The sequence below is a fragment of the Peromyscus eremicus genome, chromosome 6, assembly GCF_949786415.1.
Source record: "Peromyscus eremicus chromosome 6, PerEre_H2_v1, whole genome shotgun sequence".
Classification (NCBI taxonomy): Eukaryota; Metazoa; Chordata; class Mammalia; order Rodentia; family Cricetidae; genus Peromyscus; species Peromyscus eremicus.
In genome coordinates, this window is record NC_081421.1 from 108177669 (window position 1) to 108186641 (window position 8973).

Consider the following 8973-nt stretch of genomic DNA (forward strand, 5'->3'; position numbering starts at 1 on the left):
CATGGCCATAGTTTAAAAATAATATTAGCCTGTGTGTGTTTATTTGGGTCCCAGCGGCTGCAGGACCAGCAGGTGAGAGAGATTTGTCCTGACTGCAGGCCAGGCGAGACACAGGAAAACTTTCAGCTACACATTTCCAAGCTCAAGTTAACAAACTTGAACTCTTTGGAGAGCTATAAATCAGGTCAGCATCCAGTTAAATCTGAGCCAATAGCTAGTCCTCGTGTATTAGCTTGTTCCCTTTTTTGTCTTCCACATCTAGAAGTTCTTCCTACATTTTGTCTATTTTTGGAATCAGAATCCACTTAACTTTCTAAGTGCCAAATTAGGATGCTTTTCTGACAGACATGTCATTAAATTTGCATCTTCATAAACTAATAGCTGAGAAGAGGAACCCTGCAAAGGGTTCAACACAAGAAATCCACCCGGTTTCCTGTCCCTTGGCCAACACTTGCATCACAATTGGAGTTCAATAGAATTCAGTTAAATGAATGGATTGTGAGGCCTCCCAAAAGCAAGGAGAAGATCAGTATAAACAATACACACCACCCATTATTATTGTTATTAATTATTAATTATCTTAAGTGCATCCTTCAGTATCTGCAGAGATCAATGCAGGATCCTTGCAGATGGCAAAACTAGGGGAGGCTGAAGTTCCCTGCATAGAATGGTGTGGTAACGTCATACATCCTGTCCACATACTTCAAATCACCCCAGGTTACCTGTACTATGCAAATGATATATAAGTAGTTGTTGGTGTTTGTATTGCAATAAATTTATCAAAGAGAGATAGAGATAGAGATGATAGATAGATAGATAGATAGATAGATAGATAGATAGATAGATAGATAGAGATGGATGGATAGATGAAGAACAGTTTAATTCAGGGTGTTCACTCCATGATCAGTTGACTCTGTACACTTGCAAAGTGGGAAGAACATCTCAACTGCAGAAGCATGTGCCAAGGAGCACTCTTTACTTAAGCCTGACCAGGAAGCAGAAACAAAGGAGATTCTCTTTTTCTCCTTTTATTTCACTGTAACCTCCAGCTCATAGCCAGTGCCAGTCACAATCTGGAAGGCTCTACCATCTCAGTTACTTCTCTGTAAAAACACACTCACAGATACACCCAGAGATGTGTCTCCCTGATCTCCTGGGCCATTCTAGATTAAAAGCCCTCACAGATACACCCAGAGATGTGTCTCCCTGATCTCCTGGGCCATTCTAGATTAAAAGTCCTCACAGATACACCCAGAGATGTGTCTCCCTGATCTCCTGGGCCATTCTAGATTAAAAGCCCTCACAGATACACCCAGAGATGTGTCTCCCTGATCTCCTGGGCCATTCTAGATTAAAAGTCCTCACAGATACACCCAGAGATGTGTGTCCCTGATCTCCTGGGCCATTCTAGATTAAAAGTTACACCCAGAGATGTGTCTCCCTGATCTCCTGGGCCATTCTAGATTAAAAGCCCTCACAGATACACTCAGAGATGTGTCTCCCTGATCTCCTGGGCCATTCTAGATTAAAAGCCCTCACAGATACACCCAGAGATGTGTCTCCCTGATCTCCTGGGCCATTCTAGATTTAGTCACATTGACAATGAAGATCAATCATCACAAATCAAAGCACTGCTTTAAACCTTGAGATTTACACTGATGTTGAGATCAGAAATTGGTGTGGATAAGTCTTTCTGTTTTCACCTGTTGTTTTTATAAATTACTCCATTTTTATTATCTTTTTGTCCATGCCCAATACAACAAGAATTTGTCCAGACAAATCATAGTCAGAAGAAAGCAAGCAATCTAGTGAAACCAAATAACCACTAGGATCAACATTTATTTTTTAACATTTTTTTAGCACAAATTATAAGAAATTATATGAATTCTTTAAATTTGGAGATGCTTATTTCAGGATCAATATCAGAAATTGAGTTTCTTGACCCTAATCTAAAAGTGCAGAAGGGGAAGCCTTCAGAAATGGAGGGCTGGATAAGGTAGCTTGACTGCGAAGTTACAATGAAGTCCTGCTATAGAGGGTCCCAGTCATTGCCAGCACATCTGCTTGTTATTGTCTTTCCTCCCAGCATGCAACACACTTCCAACTAAAGGTGAGATATATGTATCTCACATATATATGAACAAAGTGAAATGGTTACCAGTGTTTAGAGGCTGGGCCTGGTGCGGTCACGTTTTTTGGCGTCTTATTCAGAACTGAAATGAGCACACAGGTTTGAAAGGAAGCAAGGAAACTGTATTCAAAGCAACAAAATAATACGGGATGAGAGTCATAGCAAGCCACATGAGTAGGGCATTAAAGGCCCTTGATGGGGTTTCCTTTTATGGGGTTCATGAGAGGAGGAGTTTTGTTCCTAAGGGTTGTTGTTTAGTGAAGCTTCTTTATTTTGATCGGCAGGCAGAATGTATACCCAATTATACATAAACCTAAGATGGTAAACAGGGTATTCTCCTAAGAGTTCATTTGGAGAACACTGTTTTATTGCACAAGCAGCCAAAACTGAGTCAGGCCAGTGCAGTCTCTGCCCCTTGTGCACTGGACATGTCACAGGGTGTGTTTGAACAGAAACAGGGCATGGTCAAGGCGTTGCTAAGGAAAATAACTATTTCCATTGTTTGAAGCAGACATACAAGCAGCACAATGCAGGTGGAGGCCCTAGGCTGCTAGTAGGCTGCTAGGCACATTGTTTGGAGAAGGCTGTTTATGTGCACACAGTAAAAGTAGCTGAAGCTCCCAGGATGCTGAGTGATTAGAAGAGGAATGTGTGCAGAACCCAGACTAAGTGCAGCTGCAGGTTCCTGAGCTGCTTCCCATGCTTGCCTGCCACAGAAGCCTTGAGTAGTTAGAAATAGGGCAATTGCACAAGACAGATCACTGATAGACTGACACTTTACAAACCCCAAATAAACCTAAGAATTCATCACTGGGAGGTCGTGACTGTTCATAAAAGCAAGAAAGCGATATTAAGGAAATGTACAAACTTTTCCTTTACATTTAGAAACCCAGGCTTAGAAACTCTTGAAGTTTAAAGAGTTATTTTGGGAAAATAAAGAAAGGAAAGCAGTGTGATCTATAGAGTGCAATGAATAATGAAATTAGGGGACTTTTATTTATTTATTTTTTGACTGTGATGGAAACAACAGTAAAATCATGTGTCCATCCAGTGTTCCTTAGAAAACAGATTCTCACCATAACTTGTCTTAATCAGGTCTCAGTGGTCTGGCTTGTTATTTAATAGGCCAAGAAACTCAAGTGTCTCACATCTGAGTTGATTAAATGTGTCATATTCAAAAAGGCTAATGCTACAGAAGCACGGGTTAACACATTGGTTTGAACAGAGTGTAATCCCTGCTACCAAGCAGAGCCATGTGCTCCATGGCTCAGCACAGCATAGTCCCAAGGGAATTCTACTTGGTATAAACCTAGAAGGCTACTTTGGAGGCATGAAGTAAAACATGGGATGATTAAAAAATTAGAGCTAGCTCCATTCCAGTAGGCTCACACCTCAATCACCATGTCTCAACCGTGAGGGCTTACAAGACATTATGGTCAAATAGGAAGAAAAGTCTTCTGAAAACTCCCCTCTACAACTGTTTCTGTAAAACCTACAGGGTTTTTTTTTTTTTTCCTGTTCTGTAAACCAGCATGCCAATACAGTGTGATCCAATGGGTGATTCATGGATGAACACTAAAGGCCTTTTGGAGCATATGGTCTCAAAATCATAAAATACTAACTATGCCTACCCATGGACTTGACTCCTTGCTACTGGAAAAGATCAAACCCATATTAATCAGCTGTGCATTTTGCCATATAAAAGGAACTTATAGTTTAATTTAAGGTGATAAAAATGTTACAAAAGTAGATTTATTTTTAATATTGCTGTTGCTGCTTTTAAAATTTTGGATGTTGCTAAGGAATCTTGATAGGAGTCAATTATGAACAACTAATGAATCTAAATGTGAGGGCTTTCTTGGTGAGTCTGACAACGAGGACCAGGAAATGCAGATGTTTCCTTTTAGTAGCAAGCAAACATTAAAAAAAAATACATTTCCTAATGACCCATGCCAGTAATTACTAACTCGGAGTTGCCATCAGAATTACCAAGGGACGCTTCCCCCATATATATGCTGGGTCCTACCTTGTGCTTCCTAAACTCTGTAGCAAACACTAAATATAAATATTCTTGGACAGCTCCACAGGGTGAATCTGGTGCTAAGACTGAAGATAAACATGGACAGAATTAAACATGGACAACATATCAATGCTGTCACATCAGGCTCCTCTGAGCTATCAACACCCCAGCCCTCACAGGACAGGAAGTTTTTATTTTCTGGTTGGAAACACACTCAGGTGTGGCTCTGGTTCACTTATGAAAGCGATTGCTGTGTCATTTCCTCCGAGTAAAGGCGACATTTGGAAGGACGGGTCAAGAGAGTACTCCAGCTTTGTTGTTCATCCAAGGTATTTTAATGTTTAGTTAGATATATGCAGTACATGTTGAATGAAGTTGAAAGCATTTGTAAACAATTCTGGTTGGTCATGGAATGGAAACAGTTTGTTTTTGAGAAGCTTGTTGAGAAAGAAAATGATTTGCATTTTGTTAAAATGTTCCATCCTGATAAGTGAAGGGATTTTACATTGGCCATGCCCATAATTATTAACACCTGCTGCTAAAATGATTTGTATGAACTTATAAAAGTTTTACATGATTTTGAGAAAGTACCCAAAGCGCTGTCTGGTTTTTACTTACAAATGAATAATGAAATATTTCCATGCAAACATTTTAAATAATAGTATGTGCTTCATAGTTTCACAACCAAGGATTGTTATTGTGCAGGCAAATCAACCAAGACTTGGAGGAAGCATTTGGCTTCCTATTCTGTGTCATAGAATAGAACAAGAAGACAAAGAGTATCAGTTGTTGAGGTAATTGATACATCACTCTTACGCTCTTTTCCAACAGTTCTACTACTGTGCATGTGTGTTCTAAGTTCCCAAAGGGTGCTGTCTTGGTCAATGTCCAATTGATGTGAAGAGACACCTTGATCATGGCAAACACTCATAGAAGAAAGCATTTGGTTTCGTCCATTATCATCAAGGTAGGAAGGAAGCATGGGGGCATGTAGGCTGGAGAGAAGCTGAAAGTCCTACATCTGGATCTATAGGAAGGAGAGAGAGAGAGAGAGAGAGAGAGAGAGAGAGAGAGAGAGAGAGAGAGGAGAGAGAGAGAGAGAGAGAGAGAGAGAGAGAAGAGAGAAGAGAGAAGAGAGAGAGAGAGAGAGAGAGAGAGAGAGAGAGAGAGAGAGAGAGAGAGAGAGAGAGAGAGAGAGAGAGAGAGACGGGGCCTGGCTTGAACATTTTGAAACCTCAAAGCCCACCTCCAGTGACACACTTCCTCCAACAAGGCCATACCTCCTCCTACAGGGCCACACCTCCTAATGCCACTCCCTAAGCATTCAAATATATGAGACTATGACCATTCCTGTTTCAACCACCACAGGTGCCTTGTGGTTGGAGGCTTGGGCTGTAGTGTGGTGGCACTGGAAAGTGCTGTGTAATCTTATGGGTGGGCCTTGGAGGATTCCTTAGGTCTTTGAGAGCATGAATTGGAAACCTTCCTAGTTCCTGAGAGGCCCTGTAACTCTCAGGAGGTGATGGATTTAAGAAAGAGCTAGCCAGCCCTTGCTGCCCTGCCACCTCTCCCACCCCAGCTGCCCCTCCTGCTTCTGTTACACCTCTCTTCACTCTTTCCCTCTGTCCCTGCCATTGGGATCCACCACTACATGACGCACACACCAGAGAAGTCAGCTGACTGTAGCGCCATCCCCTTGGCCCTCCCAGGCTGTGAGCCGATCAGCTGTGAGCCTGTGTCAGGCATTTCATTAAAATGGCACTAAACAAAACATAAGAGAGAAAAAACAGATAACCAAGCATTAGGGCTTTACCGCCTGCCCTCATTCCACAGAGACTGTGTTAAATGTAGCACTATTTCCTGTCAGTAGACGTCTCTGGGACTCTGTGAAGAGTCATCATGAAGACCTCTCTGGACTTGGCCCTTCCACCCACCTCATGTATTCCCATGAGTCCATGCTGCATGGTAGACCTCAGCAAACGTCCTGAAATTCTGAAAGAATATTGAAACTGGGCAGAACTGGTAGAAACTTAGGCGACTTGAGAATCAAGCCCTAGACTGAAACAAAATCAAGAGCCAAAGAATGATGAGTGAATTCTCAATCAGGTCCATGAAATGTCAATAGTATTTTATTGCTGGAGGTAAAGAACATCTGATAAATAGAGTAGGGGGTGAGGCCAATTGAAGACACCCCCTGTAAGTTAAAATCAGAGCTGAGAATACAGCTTAATTAACATTAGAAAGTTAGATTGTGTTGTTAGCAAAACTGTGCTGAACTACAGGGACAGGTGAGGGACACAGAAGTTCTGCCATTGATGAGTTTGCTATCCACCATAGGAGGCTGGTGATGTATGAATAGTGTGCCTAATTCAGTGCCAACTTCATGAAGTTAAAAACTTATCTAGAAAAGATAATAGGATTCTCCACTAGTTAGGATTTAGTGCCAAAATAAACTTGACATACCAGGGGTTTAATATGACACAAATGTTTCCGTGTTGCTCATGCAGATGTAAAATACTGCTAAGAAAGGAGAGTTCTGCCCCTCATGGTCACTCAGAAACCCAGTTCACATGATCAGAGATAGATGACTTCTAAGACCATCAAGGAAGAGGACTGGGAGGCAGGAAGAAGACACACCTGTGCATCTTTGCACTATTACACAAGAGAAGCGTGTTTGACCAGTAACGGGTCAGGGAGTGTAGAACATGATCATCGGGGAAATCTTCTCACAGAACACCAATCTAGGATGTGTCACCCGAAGCTAAAGACCAAACTAAACTATTAGTAGGCATAAACCAATTTAACAGTCACAATTCTGAGAAAACAATCATATCTTAAGTCTCTGAGTACCAGCTGAGAGCAGTTCCTTCAGACTGACCCATAGGGTTATAAATGAGCAGCACAAGGCACTTTGCCTCCAACTTTAAATTCGTGTTTCTGTGAATACCAAAATCTGTGCTTGCAGTGTGCTTTCTTTATTGGGAATGAAAAAAAAAAGGAAAAACTGACACATTTTTGTAGAACTAACTTCAACTTCAATTGATCTGGAACTTGAAAGAGGAAAAACAAATAAATCACCTCATCATGACTTTAAGTTGGCTGAGCTGAACTTTTCCTTCGATTATTACAAAATGGCTAAAAAGAAAAAAATCCGAAGGGGATATTTCAGAAACTGAGAACAACTAACGTAGGCAAGCAAAGAGGTATGTACATACAGCCAGAGGTAAACTATTAAAGCCAGGTGGAGGATGCCAAGTGTGAAAAGGGAATGACACATAACTAATTCACGTAAGCCTCACACTTTAAAAAAAATTGTGTACATTTATTTTGTGTGTATGGGTATGTCTGTGAACCACAGGAATGCAAGTCCTATAGTGGTCAGAAGAGGGCACCCGATTCCCCGGGAACTAGAGTTACAGATGATTTAAGTGCTGGGAACTGCCAGCAAGGGCAATGGGTGTTCTTAAACAACTGAGTCGCATTTCCAGTCCTAAATCTCACACTTGCATATGGAAATATCCAATGATTTTAATAGATGTCACTTGACATAAAAGAATTTTTTCCTAAAATGCTATCTCTTGAACACCAAAAACAAGACATATAGGCAGAAATATCAGACACAGGGTGCCGCACTGGCAACAGCTGACCTAATTAGGAAGTTAGTTAAGGTTGTTTTAAAACTTACCCTGCTTGTAATCGCCATTCTGACTGGGATGAAATAAAACATTAATGCAGTATCACTTCTGGGCATTGAGGTAAATGACTCAGAGTCAAATTTTGAAAATGTATGTATATACCAGAAAAAATTATTTCTTAGGAAAAATATCACTTTTTCTATTAGTATGATATAATATAATATAATATAATATAATATAATATAATATAATATAATATAATATAATATATATAAAATACATAATGATACAATTTCCACTGATAGAATCAGTGGAAAATACTACTATCACTGAGTTTTGTATGGGAAGATTCAATGTGTGGCAGTTTTCCTAAGGTTATAAGAATGGCTGCTGAACCTTTTGAAACAGGGGATTGGATTGTCTCCCAGAGAAGAGTGTTTTCATCATTTCATCTGCTGACAGATGTCTGGGAGCTTATGGCAGAGGATTTGTATGTTTGTGCTGAAATAAATACGTATCTCATCCCTGAGCTGTTGTTTTTATGATGCCCCTATAGTCATGCCTCTCTGCACCAATAGATTCATGTAAGCATAGGGAATCAGTGTGAGTCAGAAGATGATCTTTACATGTTGAGTAAACAGCAATGGATGGATGCTTAGAATGTGGCCGAGAACAGCTTTGGAAACCCAAGGAGGCTTGCCACAATGTCTTGAGTAATGAACTGGAGCAATAATGAATCGGCTCTAGCCTGGCACACCTGGACCCAATTAACGGAACGTAAGTGAGGAAGAAAGATGCTTCCGTGGGTGGTATAGGTTTGGCCAAATGGCTGAGAACTTTCACCAACGATGGTCATTTTGGTCCTTTAGGGGAGAGAATTGGTATCATTTCTACCGTGAGTTCTAAACTTTCCTCATTTTAGTTCTGTTTCAGTGGCTAAAAGAAACTAGCCAATTCCTATCTCCAGTAACAAGTGACAAGGACAAGCTGCCAGGTCCCATCTCCACTGAGAGCACTTGACATTACATACAGCACGAAGCAAACTTCTGAGGATAGGGCTTGGGTCTCTGTATCCCCTCTCCTCAGATCTATTCTTTGGAAATCAGCTTATTACTCTGAAATAATGTTTCCTGCAGAATCCTATGGCATGAAGACATACCATTGAACTAAAACAAGTTACTTTAGCC